Raw genomic sequence first — 23223 nt, 5'->3', positions numbered from 1 at the left:
GAGCACTGTGCCAAATATTCCGCAATAGTGTGGTACTCCGCCCTTGGATGCGCTGTCTCACATGCTTGAGAATTTACTAGTGGTGGCTGGAAATCGCAGAATTCCACAGAGTTACCTAAAAAACTTTGCGACATTCCACAGAGTTCTGCGAGTAGCTCAGTTTGGTATGTGGTTCTGCCCTTGCTGTTTTTTAGCACCAGGAGCTTGTCCCGCACTGTAAAATGAAGCCTAACGGCACCATGTAGCATGCCAGTAGGTGCTGTTTCTTTCTGCCGCTCAAGTCAATTTTCGACTTGAGCAACAGGTTTCTCAACACAAGTGACAGCTTTCTCAATGTGAGCGGTGACATCCTGATGCGGCCACCCTCGTTAAGAAATGTCGCCAGGAGGTGGTATAGTGCTTGACTTTCTTGTTCCCGCTTGCCAACTTAATTTTGGCGAGCCACACGCAAGAAAAACTCTGCCACATGAAAGTCCAAGCTCCAAGCGGAGTGGGCAAAACTCTGCAAACTCTGCCGGAGGAGCGGAGTTTACCACCCACCCCTAGAATTTACTCAGCCCTTTAAGGGCCTTTACTCTTGCTTTGAATATTGTTATGAACTTCACCATTCATATATCCATTCATATATTTAATTAGATATAATCTGGATTTAGTACCACGATTAGGACTTGACAACAAGTTCATACCGCGGCTCGACTAAAGGTCTCATGCAGAATCTTTTTTTAGTCAGTTAGTGAAGCTGGGCAGATGCAAAGGACATATATCATGATTTGTTTTCCTGCACTATAGAGTCTGCATTTTACTACTTCCAGAATTTTTAGAAAAGGAGGCACCATGTCCAGAGTAGGTCGAACACCTAGCTAAAGTCTCTCGAAAATAAGCTTCATATGATGTGAATGCCTATGATCCAAATAGGACTGGGGTTTTAAGTTCCTATAGGTCTTAATAACTTACAAGGGATGGGCCTGCTTCTCCATCTTGCAAAGAAAGGGATGAGTTATAGTATTGAGTTGTTTTTAAACTTACTGGGAGACACCTAAATGTTTCATAAATTAATATCTTGTAGTGACTGTAATGCATATTCAAGTAATTGTCTAAATGTGGACTGTGGGTTCTGCCTGTTTATTTCTAACCAGAAACATGCGGCAGCTGAATTATTTTAGAATCGGAATCTGTAACGCAACTTAAGAACATTTTATGGCCAAATTGGTTTCATCAGCCATAGCTCCAACGCTATCGGGCCTGAGAAATGTAGCTTGGGAGCCTATGTGCAGCCCAATAGGCTTTGGCCACCAGTACATCTAACAGGTTGGCCACCTTGCCCGCAATGTTTCACAGCCCTACGCGATGGTTGGTAAAATTTCGCCACCATGGCCATCATTAGGGGCCCTTATAATGGGACCATGCAATGATCTGAAGAGAGTGTTAAAGCCAGAAGTCAGGGGTGTGGCTATAGATTTCATTGTATCCATAAGAGGGGCAGAATTACCCTTGGAATTAAAACCATCCCAAGATAATTGTATTGTGAGTCACACATGGGCCGGGGTCCACTGAGGTTCCATCAGGCAGGTATTTACAGTTTTTATTAAACTCACTAACTTTGGATTTCTAGGAAATATATTTTCTAGTGTTTAGAGTCCATAAAATGTCGATTTCTGACACTTTCAATAGGATTCCACCCCACATAGTGAAATTGTATATACTTCCCTTTACTGTGTAGTCAACATGCACAGCTCCTTAAGATGATGCAGCATGGATTTTTTTGCCTTTCTGGGGCTTTCTAGCTTGATTGCATAGAATCATTCCTAAAGTCTTTAATAGACATCCCTCACTTGCACTTTCACATCTTGTCAGAAGTCGTGAGCTGCAGAGGGTGAAGATGATTAAACGTCAAAAAGACAAAAGTCGTGAACGAAAGTCTTAGGTTGAAAGGAGAAAAACAGGTATGGAAACTGGTAGGTAGGTTGCTAAGTTTGTTTATTAGTTAATACAAACCATAAACATTGATTAAAACATGCAAAACAGATCATATAAATAGATACAATCTGAAATAAAGTTATCAATCATGTAAAACACTCTTTCTCGTTTAGACAGCAGTCATGGACACAAGGTTTGCTAGGCCTACAATAAGCAAGTCTAGCAAAAAGTGTAAAAGTGCCTGCACTATCTAGAACTGGGAAGGCCTAAGCAATGTGCAAACACTCTATGATATTTAACTAGGGTAACATCTGGACTGCGGTCTTTGATAGAGGGATGCTGGGGCTACAATAATAAAATCTAACATAAAGTGCTAAAGTGCCAAACATTGATATCTAAAACTGGAAAGGCCTAAACAAAATGTGAATTTATGAAGAAGAAGCTGATGTTTAGCCAGGCTAACAAGCAGACTAGTCAAAACTTGTACTCAACCGGACACGATAGGAGACAGCCATAGGGATAATCCCTGGCAGCCTGCCATGATCACAAATACCTTTAAGGGTTCTTTTCAATGAGTTCTTCTTACCTAACCTGTGGCCATGTAGCTGCCTTGTAGTCAACCTGATGGGACAGGAAACTGCTATATATTTATTTCTCTATTTTTCTTTACAAAACACACATATGTCAAAGTAAACCTTTGGCACTAGGAGAAACAAACACACACGAATCACTTGAGCTCAATACTTTAAAACATAAAAAAAAGTGAGAAATGTACTCCAACTCCATTTGGAATTACTTTCAGGCCTCTAAAATGTGTTAAGAATGTTTTGTTCTGCTTGTTTTATAGACGGATTTGTTCCCTTCCTATACTGTACTCCACATCACTGCAGAATCCAGGAAGTTTCCAAGGGCTGTTTTTGGACGATATGGAGAATGGATCTGTAACCCTGCCTAGTGTACCCGAAGGTGTGAACACACCAGTTGAAGAGGCACACCACTGTTCTTCAGTGTAGATACAGTTGTTCCTTCCCCTGGACTCACAGAGGGGATTGCAGTTATCCTTCAGAGTTAACTGCCTGGCTTCTCTTAGATAGGCACTAACTTTATGGCAAGTCAAGCAGCATTGGTGTTGCTTGTACCATCACCCATAAATACACCTTTTTACTAGAATATATAGTAAAGATTTGAAATAAAAATGAAAATCAATAAAAATGCAGATGTGTGCATAAGTTCACAATTCACATCACAATTACTACAATAAGATGTAAGTATGTGCGTGAACTCTAGTGGGACTCGACCAGGAGAGAGTGACATTTTAAAGTTCGCCCTTGAATTTGAGTGGTAGGGAGCATGTGCCAATCAATGGACGATCTGCTTTTGCAGCAACTGGGGCCGGTTTCAATCCATTAATGTACAAGGAGAATAAAAAAGGGACAAAGATGCATCCTTGAGCGACATCTGTGGCTTTTTGGCACCACGTGAGCTCCAGGTGAGGGAAAATCATTTCCTCAGGCGCTTACTCTGTGTGCCTCAGAGTACGTCAACCTTCTATGTGCATGAAGAGTTGGGGTGAGGTACTTAAGTGAACGGGGCCCAACTGTATCAAAAAGTCATTTTGCGATTCTCAAATAGCGATTTTTTTGCGAATAGCTATTTGAGAATCGCAAAATGCTATGTATGTAGGATTTGCAATAAATTTTGCGAATCCTACATGTTCTTTGATTGCAAATCGAAAACTGTGATTCGCAATTAAGGAATACCTCCCCATTCATTCCTATGGGCCTAGATGCCCATAGGAATGACTTATTCATTTTTATTTACGAAGTTTCAACACTTGGGCAAAACCAGAGTCAGCACCACCCTGTACTTGTGATAACTTTTCTGCACAAGACACCATGCACTTTATTATGTTTTGCGATTTCTTTTCTGAACAGAGGAAAAAACATTTGTTACCTGTTTTAAGGGAAGCTGGTTTCTCCCAGGTGACCAGCTATGTTTTATCTCCAATCAATGAATAATATCCGCATTACATTTTGCTTGGCAAACTTTTTAGTGGCGGCGGCTAGATCAAGATCATGTAAGAAATCATTAAACTTCCCTGTATGAACTGTTTTTATATATTTTAACCGTAATACCCTATCACATGTATTCGATTGAATTGAAATTGTTTAATTGTATTTTACTTGTACATAAATGTCTTTTTTTATGTTCTTTGTATGATTTTTAACTAAATCAAATAAAGATAACTTGACTGACTGACTGACTGTGAAGACATTCTCAATTTGCGATTAGCAATTAGCGAATCGCAAATTGAGAATTCAATTTCAAGGGTGCAGGGGTGTCAAAAGGACACCCTGTTGCACCCCTGAAATAAGCATGGGTGCACATGTGGCACACATACATGCCCTATGTGCTTCACATTGGACTTTGAAAAATGCAAAAAAGTGCATTTTTCAAAGAAATCGCAAATTACCACCAACTTGAATTTGGTGGTAATTTGCAATTCCTTAAGGCCAAATTGCACTTTTTTGGTGCTTCTTACATTACATTTAAGGAATCACATAATTTGCGATTTCTTAATTGCAATCGCAAAATAAGGAATCGCAAATTTTGCGGTTCCTTATTTTGCCTTAATACATACCATTAGGCAAAATTGCATTTGCAAACGCCGAAATTCAGAGAATTTCGGTGTTTGCGAATGCAATTTTGCTTGATACATATGGCCCCAGATTGCCTAGCGCCCTTTGTTGATCTGAGCTAGGATTTGGTCCAGGGAGGAGCTGGGTCTGAATCGATTAACCATGAGGGATTGATTGGTCCTTGATCAAGGCCATAAAATACAGTGTCTTAGGTACGTAAGGGACTCTCTCTGTAACCTCGGAAGGAGGGGGTTGTTTACCAACCCAGAGGACATTTGTAAAGGGGACTATAAATGGGTAACAGACCATTTATGGAAAGGGCGAAACTTCCTAGGGAAGATGTAGAGCTGTTGATGCCCTCCATTATGAAATATGTCTTGACAACTACCACACTGGGCATGGAGCCATACCTAAGCTGTGTAAAAAACAATAGGGATAGACGTCTGCTTGTAAGACTCAGATTTAACCTACTGCATCTGATATTTGCTACTCCAAAAGGGTGTTTTGATTTAAATTCCCTAGGTCCTTGTGCCTGTTATACAAAATCCCTTCCGGATTCCTTGCATTTAATGATGTCTTTTTATGCAAAACCAAAGAGGTTTTTTATTGTACCTATTTTAAAAAGTTAAAGTTTTTTACACATTCACCCTGCCTTCATAAATTTACAGATGCTATTAGATGAACATGTCATAGCAAATGTTGTAAGTTTCATAAGAGCCATATTTCTTACACCGAGCGCCCTGGATAAGTAATTATATATTTCAGAACGTGTACATTTAACTCTTCTGTGTGTAATGTTATATGTAGGGTTTTAGGAATCCTGTTATATGTACTATTTTTACAGCTTGTTGTTGTCTTTTATGGTTTTTAACACAAACCGAATAAAGAATTAGAATTTGAATTTGAGCGGCTCTGTCAAATTTTTCAGTTTGTGTAGTTTGCAAAGTGTGGCACGTTTATCAACATCATTTAATTTCACTTGTGGAAGATGTGTCCTGAAAAAAATATCTTGCAACATAACTGCGACAAGTATTTTTCATACAAACATTTACTTTCATTTGATTTATAAAAGATTTTTGTTGTTTTAAAAATATATAAAACAAAGTGAAATTCATGAAGATTGCAAAGTTAATAATAATAATAATAATCCACATTTGTAAACCGCACAATCACCCGTAAGGGTCTCTAGGCGCTGGGGGCCGTCGGGAAGATTAAGCGAGCTATTGCCCAGAGTCACATGGTGCTGGGCTAACCTGCCGCCGGAGCCGGGAATCGAACCCTGATCCCCAGATTCCAGCGTCAGTCGCCCTGGCCGCGGCGCCACACCTCTCCCACCTCTCCCAAGTTAAAAGAATTCGATAACATGAATGTTATGAGCGAGTGATAAACCAGCGCTAAGCCATTGGTTCTGCTCAGTCTGGTGCAAAAGCGGAAAGCACAAAAGACGCCAGTGACCGGTAATGTAAAATCTGCTTATTACCATCACATGCAGTCAATCCACCATTGGTGGGATGAATACTGCCACTATATCATTTGGTACAAGTGGTAAATTACACTTGTATGTTACAATTGTTGGTGCTTTAGTAAGAGTGAGGAAAATCATCCATCTCTGTGCACATCACAGGTCTAGGCTAACTTTTTGTAGAAGAGAAAAGAATCTATCAAAAAGTAAACGTAAAATTTGTGAATTTCCTAACTAATCAGAACTACTCTATGCAATATGCACTATTCATACATGTAGTATTAGGAAAATACGTGCACGTCAAGGTCAGAGACACATAACCACACAAACACACCTATATCAGCCACATAGGTGTAGTTTACAACAAGATGCCAAATAAACTGGCACATATCACAGTTTGCACTATTTTTAATGATCAGGCCAAATTGTTAATAATCGAATAGATCTTTTCTGGAGTAATCATGTACCCTCTTAAATAAACCTTCCAGCCCTTCCCTACGTCTTCCTGCACAAGGAAGGGTGAATAAGATATCTGCCTACACCCAGAATTGATCCTTCATCGCTTTAACTACAGGTGCTGCTGAGTGTATATCCAGGTTACTACCCGAGTATTGATGTTATCTTTGCTTTGTTGTGAGAATATGGTGCTCAAAATAGAAATGTTTTGTAGCCAGGTGTAGCATACTACTTCAAACAATGAAATCGAATATTGCAAATCTCAAAACCTTTCTTCACAGAAATAGGGTTTGAAAAATATTCTGATCACAAAACCAACTTAAATGCCAAATTTGTAGGATTTTCAGGTGTGCTAATTGTAGCTTTAGGCAGATAAAACATGGCCAATCAGAATCTGAACTCTGTAGGTATATACACACATTCCTAATAAGTTTTCCCCACCCTACTTACACACTTTACATTAGCCCTGTGAAAGATTGAAGTAAGTGTGTAAGTAAAGTGTCTAAAAGACCCCCATCTAAAAGAGCTCATTGAAAAGAATTCCTTTGTATGGGAAAAGGGTTCTCTGGTGAGAAATAAAGGGAAAGGCATAAAGGCATATTCCCACCGTATCCCTGGGGATTGTTTAGAAAATGGACAGGCCACACGTTTAAGCACGACGGGGGGTGGGGGGAGGGGGTAAAAGCCCTCTTAGCTCAGGATTGTTTGTATTCAAGAGACATACCCCCAGCACTCTTTATATGCAGAAATATATGATGCATAAAATCCCCACATTTGTTGAAAATTTGGTGCATAGTAAACATTGAAGCAATAACACCCAGACATCACTATAAATACATTTTGCAACTTAGATGCAGACAGAATATTACTTACAGAGTAACCGCACATTTTATTACAACTGAGTAGGAGAGCATACTTCCTCCTCTCTTTCCCCCCCACTCCTCCCGCTCGTTTCCCTTTCTTATCTGTGGTTTACAATGCTTAAAGCAATTAAAAATAACACGATTAGTTTTCTTGTTATTTAGTGGAGTCCCAGTGGCAGATGCTATCTGTGAAGCGACCATTCAACTGGCTAATTAAAATTCGTAACACTCCCACAAAGAGATAGTGAAAACTGTCAGGCCCTCAGATCCTGTCCTCATTTAGATTGAACATTTATCAGAGATGGAGACATTGGATACGGCTTCCTTTCAATCAGCAGGAACCTATATTTTGTAAATTGCTGTAAAAGGGTAAATTCAAGAATAGATAAAGCATAAAAATAGCCAAACAGGGGAAATTGAAATGACTCCCCAGCAGGTCCATCCTACTATTGGAGCTACATATGGGAGTGCCCTTTGGGTTGTGCTTGAGCCATATTCTGGTGATGTGGCCCCAAACCTCTTTGAGTCAATTCTAGCGGAGCGCAATAAGGCGAAATTGTCCTTGAATGCCGGTAATCTCACAACAGGAATGGAAATCACTTATAAAAACTGGTTACCAGTGACAATATGGCCGAACTCGAAGGATGGCCATTTGGTCGCTCCATGTCTTATTAATCAGATTCTGATGATCCTTGGATGGGCCAGGGGCTCATTGGGCCCCCGGCCGCTCCATCCGGCCGGTAACTCGGAGCTCCAGCTGGTCATCAGGCACAGGGCTGTGGGGGCGAGAGCCTGGACACTGGTGTTCATCACTGGGTCCTACTGATCCCTGTCATGCCCTCCACCCCAGGCCCAGCCTGATCTCTGACTCAGGCTAGTTCAAACCTTCCTAACCTGGCCAAGCACTGCAGCCACCCCAGTACCTGTGGGACTCCATTCCAGGCATTTTGAGGCATGGCAGGCCAGAGAATGGAGCCCAGGATGAAGCCTTCTACCCTGAGTCTACCGGAGCCTACCAGGGGGGGGGGGGACTAACCCGTGGCCCAGTCAGAGCTACTTCAGCCACCCAAGCATGGGAGCAATGCTCCGGCACTATAGTACCCCATCCTGGGTACTCTGACTGACACATAGACCCTAGGTCCAAGAGGTCTTTACCCAGGGTGCATGAGAGCCCGGATGTGAGGCCCAGGCAGGACTTTCAGCTCAGTGAAGCTGGAGAGCCCTCCCTGGGCACTCTGTAGCATGGCGGTCCAGCACATTGACCCCAGGAGGGCCACACTAGAGCCATGGCCTAGGCGAGCTTTCTTCCTCACAAGAGCAGAGACTGGCACCTGGTCTCATGTATGGCACTGCCAAGAACCTTGCACCATGAGGTGCAACTAACCAGATGGCCTGCAAGTCACCCACACCCTTACCCACAACTACAACAGAGGAAGTTCACTGCCCATTCGTGTAATCCATGCACACCGAGTGACAGTGTGGGACATTCAAACAAATGTATCCAGCCTGGTTTTTTGTTGCATATTTATATAGCGCGTACTGGACCCGAAGGTATTGGAGCGCTTTACATGAGCACCGTATTTACATCACACATTCAGGCACGGGGAGATTGAGTGATTTGCCCAGAATCACAGGATGTGGACGCGACCCAGAGGCTTGAACCCTGGTCTCCAGCACAAAAGTCGTCTGTCTAGCCAACGGATGAGCCTGAAGCTTCAAGTGAGTCTTCACCAAGACTTCCAGGGCAGCTCAGAATTCTGAACACTAAGTCACAGCCAGAAATTATGTGTTTTGTTAATTTATTGTAAGTACAAAATGGCACCATTGACATTGGGGAAGCACATTTTGCACCATCCATGGGGGCGTGGTTAATGTTTCCGGCGTAATCCCCACACCCCTAATCATAATTTTGCACCGTTTTAATATTATCCCTATAGTATTAACCCTTTTAATGATCACTTGGGGATCACTTGGGATCAGAAGATAGCAGGGTGGTCACAGTGATGACAAATAGAACAGCCATCTTTGAATTTATCTTAAAGAAGGTGCCGTATGTGAGTCCCAACAACATAGTGCACATGTCTTTCATTCCCTAATTTTATAAATCGTTACTATTTCTCCAAAGGATTTCCCAAATATGTTGGGTGATTGGAAAACAAAATTATTCAGATGACGCGTGCTTCATACAAGTTCAATCACATAATTTATATCAATATTGCGTAGTGCGACAATCAATGATTCTACGAATTGTTTACTGACAAAGGTTGCAGCTCACTCATGCTCTGTATGTATGAGGACCCCTATATAAGAGTTTGCACCTTCTATGCCTGGTCCAGAATGCCCCCTTCATGTGCGTCAATTGGTGTTTTTCAGCATTTAGGACCCGAGAAGGTAACTATGGAGAAAGATGAGGAGAGAAGGGTGTACTTCAGGGGCCTGTGAATCTTTCTGCTCTTTTCTGAAATGGAGTCTTTGGTCTGCTTACCATTATGAATTCCTCTGAGTCACCAAAGCGAAATAAATAAATATCTGGGCTCGTAGCCCTTCAATGTTGGCTGCGTATGATCCTTTAAGCACAACCATATGTGTATTTTTATTTCCGCTGATTCATTCACTCCAAAGTGTGGAGCACACCTGTTCCTTTTAGGAAGCTGTTTCCTGGTTCTTGGTGTATAATCTGTATCACATTAGTATGTGCAGCGATTAGCAAAAAGAGAAAACACTTGCGTCAGCCATCTCTGACATCCTCATTAGCATCCTACTGGTACCCAACTAGCAGGCCCCATCACCGCCGAGATGGTACCATTTAACACCTGAATCATCCCCTGAAGATGTCAGTGCCACCAAGATTCGCAGAGGCAGCCCCCAACGGGGGCATAGGAGGCCGGCGCCATAACCAACGACGTGCCCCCGCACCTCGAATCGGTTTTCCTTGATGCCAAAAAGGCGCCCCCAGAGCGGGAAGGCACCCGCCCCCCACCGTGGCAACCGACAACGGGTCAACATTCCCCACCTAACCGAACGAACTGAACCGTTAACTTGCAGCGACAAGAATATGGCAAAATGTTGTGTAATAATATGCTCAGTAGATATACGTGTATTCCTAAGTAAAACTGCGGCCAACAAATGACCACCACAAGAAGTGTGTATGTTGGCTTTATTACGAAAGGAATGCAACGTGATACATGCAAAATGGGGGGAGTGGGGCTGAGTGCGTGGGTTATGTATCCCAGTTCTTTTCCATCAAGCAGGCACCGACCCATTGATAAACCAAGGACGTTTGCGAGCCTAATCACAGGCCGCGCAAGGATACTTACTTACCTAGGCAAAGTAGTCCTGCACCAAGCTGCCTTCCTCTGGCAATGGCGACTTCCTGTGCTGCCAGGTGGGTGCCAACAGGCCTGGGTGCCTTGCTCTCCAGCTGTAGAACTGCGCCTGTTTCCGTCCCTAACTCCTGAACCCCATAGTTTCCGCTTCACCATGGTTGCCATTTTCTTTAAGTCCATGTGACGCTGCCAAGCAGTCTGTAATGTTTTCCTAATGTCACAAACTACTTGCATAATGTAAGGCGAAACAAATGTTAATGTTAACTCACTGACCTAAGTCTTCATTGGCAGGGATGACTTAAGGATTTTGGGGGCCCTGTGCCAAAAGTATTGTTGGGGCCCCTTTTTAGACCAGCTTTGAATTTATTATCAAATTTCAGTTTTTTCATGCCCTCTTTGCCCAGGTCACTGACCGTGCACTGGCACACTCGTCCAAATTCTAAATATGTTTACAGCTAATATTAAGGGATAGTGACCTGTGTTTTTAAGATTGCAACACAACAGCGGCTCACTAATATTACTGCAAATAATCTCAGCGACACCCTCCAATTTCTTATATATCATGTCCTGTTTTGACCTAAAAAGACCTTTTTTTATGGATGTTGCATGAAACATAAACACAATATTTCTTTGCAAAATGTCTTCAATAGACCCTCACACATCACCCACATTAAAAATAAATTACAGGAAACCGATATTTAAAACAATCTGCTTAAGAATTATTCAAGGTCATCAGAGCAAGACTCAATGCAGAACAGAGTTGGCTCCATCAGGGCCCCCCCTGAAAGGCTGGGGCCCAGGGCCAGAACCCACTTTGCCCATGCCTTAAAACCTCTCTGTTCATTGGCTGCCAATTGTGAGCATTTCTATGGGTAAGCCAATCACCATGGCCCCATTCATCATTTCTGATTGGCTGCTGCTGGCAGAAGCTAATCTATACAAGTCATTTCCACTTCCTTAGAAATATACCCATATCAGGGAAAGGGCTAAACATGCATTTTTTTACAAGGTGCAATCGGTTTTTCTGTCTGTCTTATATTTAATTTTTATAATGAAAGAAGGGCTGTCAACTAGGAAAGTAGTTGTCAGCGTAATGTAGATTACCAGTAATTTATAAGTTGTTCTTGTTTTCCAAAGTCTATTTCTGAACGGATGTTCTTTGGCAATTGACTGGGACCTAGGCTGGGGGAGTGTCCCTGCTCCTTCCATTTCTTGCGACACCCCAGGCGGTCTTTCCAGAAAGAAATGTGGAATACAGACTTAGAGAAATATTGAAAAACTCTTAATGCTTTCAGCTAGAAAAAGAATGCAGGGTTTTGAGATTTGATAAATGCGTTTCAATTTAGAACATGCGAGCCCCCCAGGACTTGTAAAGTTTCTATTTTTTATTTCCGCACGTCCAAGAGACCCAGCTGTATTCCCAACTGGACGATTATGCCTTTACAAAAAATAGCTCTCCGGCATTTGTAAATATCTCTTCCAGTTGAGTCGAGATTTATTAATACAGGGCTGCAGCGCTCCAAGGTCTGTAACTCAATGTTTCACGCGGAAACTGAAAGGAACACTTGGAAAAAATAAAAATGAAGGCCAAGATGCTGGCCTCTATGTGGGGGACAGAATTTATTTATTTTATTTATTTATTTAATGCTATTTTATATAGCGCGAACTTTACCCGAAGGTGTCAGAGCGCTTTACATAAGAGCCAGTTGCAAAACATAAGGACTAAGGATTACATGCGTTACATAAAAGATACAAAAGGAAAAAATTGCAAATGTACAAGATGTAAAGTCACACAAGGAGGAGCTACAAACAGAAAGAAAAATTGCAAATGTACAAATAGTAAAGTCACTCAAGGAAGATAAATGAATGGATATACTCTAAGAGTCAAATAGGACTGGTAGAGAGTACAAAGGTCTCCTGCATATACTAGTGATTAGAGTTATCTCTATATATATAGAAGGAAGGGATACGAATGGATATACTCTAAGAGTCACATAGGAATGTTCTTGAACCATGTGGGGTGCTGCGGGGTTGTGGATCCCTCCAAACATGTGCAGGGGCTGCAGGCCTGCGAGTTCCGGTACCCAACAGATATCGGAAGTCCTGGTGTCCCAGCTGGACCTGGCCCCTGTAAAGTAAAGTAAAGTCCACATTTGTAAAGCGCACAATCACCCGTAAGGGTCTCTAGGCGCTGGGGGGCCGTCGGGAAGATTAAGCGAGCTATTGCCCAGAGTCACATGGTGCTGGGCTGACCTGCCGCCGGAGCCGGGGATCGAACCGTGGTCCCCAGATTCCAGCGTCAGTCGCCCTGGCCGCGGCGCCACACCTCTTCCACAACCTGTGAGAGTGACACGGTGCCTCTTTGGTGACCAGAGATACTGCCCTTGGCCACGCCTCTAATGGAAGTGGTCTGCTGCCAACACAGCCTAGTAACACAAGTTTGCCCCTCCCCTCAGCCACTTGTCTGCACCCACTCTCTTCTCTCCATGTAATCCTCCAGTTCCACACAGTGGCGTAGAGTGGGCGGGCCATAGGGGCGGTTGCCCTGGGCACAACATTCTTAGGGATGCAAAATTTAAGGTGCAAATTGCAAATTGCGCCACACAATACTTGCCGTGCCTTGGGCACTGGCAACCCACGCTACGCCACTGGTTCCACCACCCTCCGTGCAGCCCCAGCACTCCCAGTGTTGTTGTATCACCTTGTTTACCCCAACTGTCTGCAGACTCTCCCTTTGCCCTTAGACTGAGCCATCCCGGCAGCACTGATAGAGCAGAGCCTGGAAGTCGATACCATGGATGCCCAGAGTATGCTGCCAGGGCCGGCTTTAGCACTGGTGGCACCCAGTGCCACACTCACTTTTAGGGCCCCTCCCCCACGACCTCCTCAGATTCTCTCTCTACCACCGGGCAAAAGTGTCCCTCATCTTTCCAAAGCCCCTCTCACATACCTGTAATTAGTTTCAAAGCACTGGTAAAGGCTGATGTTACTAGAAAGAATGTATATCTACCCATAGAAACCCTTTTCAGCATCATTAGGAATAAATAATCAAAGACTTGGGAAAAAGAGCATAACCTTCTAAACTATTTTATACAGTTTGCACGCAGCTGTTTGATGTCAGTTCGTAAGAGTCACTGCTGTATATTAGGATTGTAGCTTATGAAGTAGCAGGGCCGGACTGGCCATAGCAGGCACTGGGCGTTTCCCCGGTGGGCCGCTAGGGTGGGGGCCGGTTTTGGGCCCATGGGGTTCCGTTTTCGTTACCGGCGGTCGGCAATATCAGTCCCCTGTAACAAAATCGTCCGAAACCGGCCGTCGCAAACTGCTCGGCTGCACTCACCCCAGAGGGGGCCGGCTGAGCAGTTTGCCAGGGCCGGTTTCTGTTCCCAGTCCAGCCCTGTGAACCAGGGTTGCAAAGGGACCTCTGTGACCAAAGCAGTAATCCACCCAGATATCCACATAAAATACAGATCTGTGATCTGCACAGTATGTGTTCTTAGCAGCAGGCATATTTACCCGCTGCGCTATGAAGAGTCGAAAGTGCCACTGGACAAAACTGATCTTTCTCTCCAGCAGGAACATTAATTTCAAGAGTTATCTTGACAATTTTATTGTTGCCTTGTAGCTGGACGCTCAAGGAACTCTGCAGCAGGTGTTTTTAAATTGTAAATCATTGCTAAACACATCGCCCCCCTCCCCAGGACGGCACCCAGTGCAGCCGCACTGGTCTCACCTCCCTTAAGCCAGCCCTGCATGCTGCCTCCACCCAGGGGCTGGCCTTTGCTCGGAGAGCACCCTGGGTGAAACCAAATATGACGACTCCTCACAGTGGTTAATTTGCTAAAAAATGAGTCAGTAGGCCACTGCAGTTTGCACCACCCAATGCTCCTGTCTGCGCCACCAATGACAGAACCAGCACAACTACTATCCATCACACCCTACAGGTGTGACAATTCAGACGATTCCATGCCCCCAAAGTTGCAGGAAAGTCTTGGAAGGCAGGTAATAGCCCTTTCAACCCCTTCGCCGCAGGGCTAATTCCCCTGCGGCGCGGGTGAAGAGGAGCGGTGCGCGGGTGAAGAGGAGCGGTGCGCGGGTGAAGAGGAGCGGTGCGCGGGTGAAGAGGAGCGGTGCGCGGTGCTCGTGACAAGCTCAGCTTGTCATGCAGCACGGTGGAGCTGTGCTCATGACGAGCTGAGCTTTTCACGACTCCGCCCACTCAATGGAACGCCCCGCACAGGAGGGGAATTATCCCCGCGTGGGCGTTCCACAGCAGTTATGACCCCCTCAGCTCGTCATGAGCACAGCTCCACTGTGCCTCATGACGAGCTGAGCTCGTCATAAGCGCCGAAGGAGTAAAGGTAAAGTGAATTAATAACTAGCTGTTGTTGTGTTTGTCTCTATATTACACAAACAGTGCCACCATATAGCAGACTGTCATAGGTCCCGGGCTAGCCAATTAAGTGCAGGGTACCAGAAACCACTGGCTCAAATTAAGCACTGCTCCTCCTACACTTTTCTTTGTACCGAAGCCTCAGCGAGACTGCTGCAGAGAGCTCCAGCTGCCCTGATAGGATCTCGGCTTGAGCCCAAATGCAAATGATGAAAGCTGGCTTAGACTTAACCACCCTTTAAGGTACTGAACTCTATCTAAACTCGAACAGGTAATTGTAGATGTATGCATAAAGCACCCACTGCTCAAACTTGAACAGGTACATGTAAATGTATGCATGAACTATACAATGCAAACCTGCCCACAACACTACAGAAGTTCTGATTCGGAAGTCGAAATATGTCACAAAATTACAAATGTGTTGGAAAGTGGCATAACTCCATTTTCATTGTTTGCACAATATTTTTCTCATTTACAAAAACTGAGTTAACTTGTTGTTGCATGCCCTTCTGAAGGCACGCACGGGTGAGCCGGCGCTTGTTGACCAAGTTTGGTTTCCCCGGTTACCTTCAAAGTAAATTTGTAACAAATGCTGCCCATATCCGATGGACTCTGAGGGGCATATTTACACGAAAGTGGCGAAGCGTGTCGTGAAGTCGAGAAGGCTAATGACACGCTCCGCCTCTTCTGCAACGCAGAGCTGCACCATATTTGCTAGAATATGTTGCAGCCCTATGATTTCCCCTGTGCTGGCGCTTAATTTAGCTGCCTAGTACCAACACAGGCACCCTTGCAGTATAGTGCAAGGGTGCCTGTGTTGAGGGGAAGATTGTCCTCCTTCCTGCACATAAACAATCTTTAAATGCCATTTTGTAACTTCTGTGTGTGCTGCTTAATGCAGCACACATAGAAGTGGAAAAACTGATTTTTTTTCAAATGATTGTTTGTGTACAGGAAGGGGGACACATGGAAACAGAAAAAAACAGAGAAATAAAGCCTTTCTCCTCATTTTGCCTGTTTAAAACCAGGTGTCCCAGACATTAATTTTGGCGCTGCCTCCTACTTACGCTACCCTTGTAAATAGTGTTGTTATTCTGCAGCCTATGAATCCCTCAGGAAGCTGGCGAGGGCAGTATCAAAGTGCAGTGCACTGGACTACCGTGCGCTCTGTGCCAAGTAAATGTAAAATGTAAATTGATACTTGTATAGCGCACTACTCACCCGCAAGGGTCTCAAGGCGCTTGTACGAATACCACTGTGGAACCCATCCTGGCTTTCCCTGTGAGGTGTCCACTCCTGGGCACCCCCAAGGTGGAGGCCAGGCATCCTTAGCGTTGTGGGGGCCGTTGTGGAGATTAAGAAAGCTATTGCCCAGAGTGGGACTCCATGATTGGAATAGGCACCGAGGCGAGAATGATCAGGTCTGTGGAATTTTTGAGCTCAAGACCCACCAAGGCGGGGATTTGAACCCTGGTCCCGGGCTAGACTTCTGCATCAGGGTCTGCCGCTCTAACCATTGAGCCACACTTCTCCTCAGTGCCGCTTTTTTTCGAGAAGTGATTTTAGACTAGAATCTTTGAGGCATTAGGCACTGCTTCCCTGAGTCAGTAAAGGTGTGCTGTGGAGTAATTTAGGATTTTACCTTGACTTTTGTAATTTAGCAATATAATGAGGTAAAATTTGCATACTTGGTGCTTAAATAGCACAAAAAGCAGAGGTATAATAACCCATATTTGACATAGTTGACAGGGAACCCGTGAAAAACTGAACATACTTCGTGGCTCCCTGTAAAATACGCGTTTCCTCATCGTAGCTACAGCCCCATGACCACTCTGTCGCGATTTACAATTCTCAGGAACACTCAGGATTATATGGCAAGGTTATCTAAATTATGCAGTACGGTTATCTACATGTTTTGGTAAAAGGCCAAATTATGTGTCTAACACTGCAGCCACATGATCACATAAACCCACCGGTCTTCTCTACTGTCCAGTGTTTTTAGCAACAATTTATTCATTAAAGATGAGACTACATATTCCAATTCCAATCAGAGCCTTTTATTAGTTCAACTTTGAAAAAAATAGCAGTTAAATACCTCCTCCAAAATAAAAATGTAAAGTAAAAAAAATTTATTAAGTGTAGACGTTGTTCTGATTTGTTACCTTTACCTCAAATTGTAAAGCGCTCTGATATCCTTCGGGATCAAGTTTGTGCTATATAAAACGTTATAAATAAATAAATTAGTAATATGGTTCCATATTGTCATTTTGGTATTTCTAGTGACATTTACAAATTACCTAGTCTTCATCCTCGTGTTTTATTATGTCACTAGAACCTATCAATGGAAATATATTGTATAAAGTTGTGTTGTTACCCTTTACATATATTTAGCCTCTCTGAAAACACAAACTCATCAACCAACATAAAGAAACAAAAAAAATATGTGTAGTAACAGACTGGTCCTATGTGGTATTGTGACTCCAAGCTGGTACTTAAAAACCGGGTTATTTAAGACTCAGCGGCGCCAGGGGCACGCCCAAAGTCTTCGGGTTCCACCTGTCTTAGAATACAGAGACACAGAAACTTCTTGGTGGCGTCAAAGATCGAATTTATTGGCTGCAACCAGAAACAGAGGTCCACGAAGTACAACAGCGTATATTCGTAGGAGACTGCTCAACTTTACAAAGCAAGTCATCCCTTTTTATGCCAAACATTATGCTTCAGGCAAACATTCCTTATTTACAGTTTAACCAACCACATGTTTCCACAACTAAAGTATTGCATGACGACAAACCCACCTTTCAGTTTCCCGGCCCACCATTAATTATACAGGAAAGCCCAACATTCTTTCTTACAATAACTCAAACGATACCCATAATAAAAGGACCACAACCCATGCCATAAAAGAGGCCATAAAGGAAGAACAGAAACAGATATAGAGCAGGATAAGGAAGGTGTGTGCGCATGTCAAACTTTACAATGTCCTGTGCTCTGATCCTCAATCTAGATCAGCTCTAAGGCAAGGAACTAGTTCAACCAGGTCAGCTTCAGGCAACGAGGTCAGTTCGCTCGGTTCATCCAAAAGTCAGCGTGACCTCGAGCCAATGTGTACGTGTACCAAGGACTCGCTCGGCCATAGTCGTCGGCCTATGTGAGGGCAACCAGAAAATGGCTGCCACATACAAAATGGAACTCAGGGTTCAGAACGAAATCTCCACATAGATGATGATTCTGTAGGTCTAGCGTAACGAGATCACTCGTACTTGCCAAACTCACTAGTTACGGTTCGCTACTATCAAATTCGTAACGAAACCATGCTATTTATAAAACGGGTTCAGAATTCACGGAACCACAGGCCCTCCTTTTGCCCTTACATAGGCAATCACTCAATCTGGGTCTGAATCGATGTCAATATTCATCAGATCATCAAGATGCTGCTGGAGCATCATCCTATTACTCAGGACTTCTCTCGAGACCGATCCTCTCTCTCACACACGTAGTAGCACAAAGGCCACATATGGCAGAGCCACACTGTACACAAAGACAACATGAGAAGAGAATCGCTAAAATCATCAACATCTTCCATCCCCAGGTCGAGAACAATCCCCAAAACCATCTAATCAATGACCAATCTCCTTTATCCACATTTATAGATTCAGAGATCTTATGTACCTTAGAAATGGCCTGGTATACTGCAGGAGCATTATCTGGTATGAAAACGCAGCAACTCGATTGGATCACTTTACATACCCCACCTCGATCTGCAAGTATGACGTCTAAAACCATACGATTCTGTAACGTCATAAGGTGATCCGCTTGAAGCTCAGCAGTCAAATTACTAAGGGCACCGTCAGTTTCATTAATGGAGGATTCAACCACTCTCGTCAATTGCCGCAGGTTTCTACTGTTTGCCATAGGTCATAGGTCCCCAAAACGGTAGGAAACCCTTGAAAAAGTCTCCCACTTCTTGTCCCGTGGTATCTTCCTTACTGAAGACACCCCTAACAACTCTCGTTCTGTGGTAATCTACAGAAGCAGTATACGTAGGAGGCAACAAATATGCAACATAACATGTTCCCGAAAAATCAGGGGGCAACCATGTATATGCTCTATCATAGCAGACAAAATACGTGCCCTTAGCTGCTAAAAACGGCGGGGAAGTTTGGGACGCAAAGACATACGCCTGAGTACAAACACTCTTCCTTAACTGAGCTCTTGGATTCTTGCCTTTCCCTTGCAGACAAAAATGACCACGATGGGGTACAATCCAAATCGGAGGTGACCTTTTTCGTCTCTGCTTTTCACTCAGACTAGCACTATATCCAGTCACGTTCCATCCGATATAAGATAATACCTCATCTTTGGGAATAGTCTCATATGTATCGATATCTCTAATCATATCCGTTATTCCCTTCACAAAGGCACTATTACTCGAATTGTCTCTCATGGAACGCAGGGGATAGACTTTGTTGGCATAAATAAACATCGTCTGATATGCCCATACGGACCCATTGTAACTGAACGGCAGAACCAGATAAGGAATACCTCTATCCATAGTATGTGGCATAAGACCACACACCCAACAATTAGTGGTGTTCACTACTAAATGGTGTTGATGGAGAAGTTGCACAAATGAATTATTAATAAACTCTGACCTGATCAATTCATGTTCAGGTAAAGGGTGAAACGAATGTAAAGAAACAGTAGTAGGAAAAGACATAGGTTGGGAAATAGGTGCAAACGGCTGTTGTGTGGCATAGAAAACCAAACCCACACAAGCTAACACAATATTCAAAAGCATTAGAATACACATTGTTAAAAACATTTTCTATGAACCAATATACATATTCGGATTTTGGAGTCCATTCTCCTAACATTCTGGGTAGCATAAAAAAAACTCCATCCTCTAACCGTGCTGTTCGCGGCAGTTCGTTCTCTTCTGCTAAGGAATGCATCTGTCAGTCTAGGGAACTCCCTTGGACCAACCAGATCCATCGACCTTGTGTCTACATGGCTTGCACTCCCAAGTCTTTATACCGCGACCCTACAGCTGAACCCGGATGGTGGTTCGAAAAAGAAAAAGACAAAAAAGTTTCTTGATCTGCCAAAATGTAAATTCACTACATAAAAAGAAAATATGTTAATTTGTCCATATGTACAGTCTTTCTTGGTCTCAAATCGTAGCGTTCTTTGTCAGGCACAGTCTGATCCTTAAACAGAAGATCTGGATTGGTGGTGTCAATCTTCAGATGAGGAGGCACAGCAGCTTGCAGAACATCATCATCCTCACGTTCAGACCGTGTCCATTTCAAATGAGCATCACTAAATGGAATGAATCTAGGGACCTTCTCACAATCAGAATCGGCTATACCATCCCTTACCCACTGATCATATGGTAAAGGCAAAGGAACTTCTTTACAGTGGGTGGCATGCACCCAGTTCTTTTTGCCTGCTACTCTAACCGCGGTTCTAGTAACCAACAAAATCAGATAGGGGCCGGTCCATCTAGGTTCCAAGTTCTTAGTGCGCTGAAAGTTTTTCACAAGGACGTACTGTCCAGGTTCAAGTACGTGGCCTGGATCTGTTGTAGCTGTCGGCAAAGTATCATAGACCTGTTGGTGGAGAACACGTAATTTAGCAGTCAAGTCATGTAAGTAATCCACCAACATAGGGTATTCAATACTGCTGTATTCTTTCGGACGAGGCACTCCCCAAACATTCGCTGGACGACCAAACACAATCTCATACGGACTAAGTCCCACTCAAGAATGCACAGTCGTCCTAGTTGATAAAAGAGCCAACGGCAAGGCATCTGGCCATGTAAGACCAGTACTCGCTTGTACCTTAGCCAATTTCAGCTTAAGCGTACCATTGTAACATTCAACAAGTCCAGCAGACTGGGGGTGATTCTCTGCGTGAAACTTTTGGTTGATCCCTAATCCAATACACACTTTCTTCATGATCTGACCCACAAATTCACTCCCATTGTCTGACCACACAATTCTCGGCAATCCATACCTAGGGAAATACTCTCTCAACAAAACCTTAGCTGTAGACAAGGCAGTATTATCTTTTAGGGGGTAAGCCTCTATCCATCTTGAAAAGGCTCAAACAACCACCAGAACATATTTTAGATTGTTGCACCTCTCCATGTGAATATAATCTAACTGTATCACCTCAAACGGATACGTCGGAGGAGCAAAATGACCAGCTGGAGTTGGAATTCCCTTACCAGGATTATATTGCAGACAAATCATGCAATGTTTCACCACGTTCTCTGCACATTTCGGGATTCCAGCATTCTGCCAAACTGGAGCCAACAACTTACATATCCCTTTCGAACTTATATGAGCCAACCCATGAGACATTGCAACCACTGGGAGCACATACGCATCTGGCAACAACCATCGCTGATGTTCCGACAACTCAATCCAACAACCTGTAGAATCCAACATACCCGTACTCTCTCTCCAAACATTAATTTCCTTTTCTGTAGCTTCAGCCTGAATCGTCTTCACACTTTCTATCGTGTCTTCACACATTCCACCAGCCATAACCCATCTTGCTGGTCCTGCAACATACATATGGCTCATCATGTCTTTCGCTGTTTCCTTCATCCGCAAATGCATTCCCTCGACCAACATCGTCCACAACTTTCTTATGCGCACTACATTTCACAATTGCAATCTGCTTTGGGAGAGTGAGAGAATCCAAAAGTTCATTCACTAACTGCCCATGCTGAATTTTGGTTCCATGGAAAGTAAGGAACCCACGCTCTCTCCACAAACGCCCAAAACTGTGAGCAACACCAAACGCATACTGACTATAGGTATAAACATTCACTCACTTTCCTTTTGACAACACACGCTCTAGTCAGTGCAATCAACTCTGCTGCTTGCGCAGAATTCTGTGGTATACGTGCTGTCTCAACAACTGTATGTAAAGTTGTGATAGCATACGCTGCAGTCGTCTCGCCATTGGGAAGCTTAAAACACGAACCATCAACCCACAGGGTACCATCCACATTTTCAAAAGGAGTGTCTCTAAGATCCACTCTAGCTTTTGTTTCTTCCTCTGTACGAAGAAAACAATCATGCTGTTCTTGGACATCCGTCTCTGTAGAGATCGGCAATAACGTAGCTGGATTCAACACATTACATCTTTTAATGTGAACATGGCTAGCCAACAGTGTCAACTCATAGCCTGAAAGACGTGCACTAGTAGGGTGCTGTGTCTTAGTCCTGTTTAATAAGGTATCCACTGCATGCGGAACCATCACAATCAGCGTATTATCCAATACCAAACCAGCAGACTGTCGAATAGAAACGGCAGCTGCGGCTGTAGCTCTCAAACAACTCGGCAATGCTTTAGCAACTGGATCTAACGTTGATGAGAAATACACGCAATGGACGCTGCTTGTCCCCAAAATATTGTGTCAACACTGACAACGCACATACTTCTCTCTCGTGCACATACAACGTAAAAGGCTTGCTATAGTCTGGAGTACCCAACACAGGAGCCGAACACAATGCATCACGTAATTCAGAAAAACTTTTCTGGCATTCATCAGGCCAAGGAAGAGGATACGGAATATCTTTCAGAGTCAATGCTAACAGAGGCTTCGCCAACAAAGAAAAATTAGGGATCCATTGTCTACAATACGATGTAATACCCAAAAAGGCACGAACCTCTCTCTGTGTCGATGGCACACTCATTTGCGCAATCGCTTTAATTCTTTCTGGGGTCAATTTCCTTCCCTCCTTCGACAAGAGATGACCTAAGTAGGTTACCTCTTTGCGGCAATATTGCAACTTCGAAGGCGACACTTTATGATGAAGGTCAGACAAATATCGCAACAACGAAAAAGTAGACTCTTTACAAATCTTTTCGTCATCAGCAGTAATCAACAAATCATCGACATACTGAATAAGAGTAGAACCAACTGGTAATACAAACCCGTCAAGCTGAGTTTTCAATGCTTGACTATAGATTGAAGGACTTTCACAATAACCTTGGGGAGCTCTCTTAAAACGGAAGCTTCGGCCTCCTAATGAGAAGCCAAAAATATCCCTACTCTCCTCAGCAATAGGAATACTGAAGAAAGCATTCTTCAAGTCGATGACAGAAAACCAGGCTGCCGAAGCAGGAATCAAAGTCAACAATGCAG

The sequence above is a fragment of the Lissotriton helveticus genome, chromosome 10 (assembly GCF_964261635.1).
Source record: "Lissotriton helveticus chromosome 10, aLisHel1.1, whole genome shotgun sequence".
In the NCBI taxonomy this organism is placed as follows: domain Eukaryota; kingdom Metazoa; phylum Chordata; class Amphibia; order Caudata; family Salamandridae; genus Lissotriton; species Lissotriton helveticus.
The sequence above is the reverse complement of the archived record's forward strand: the minus strand, read 5'-3'. Positions refer to the sequence as shown.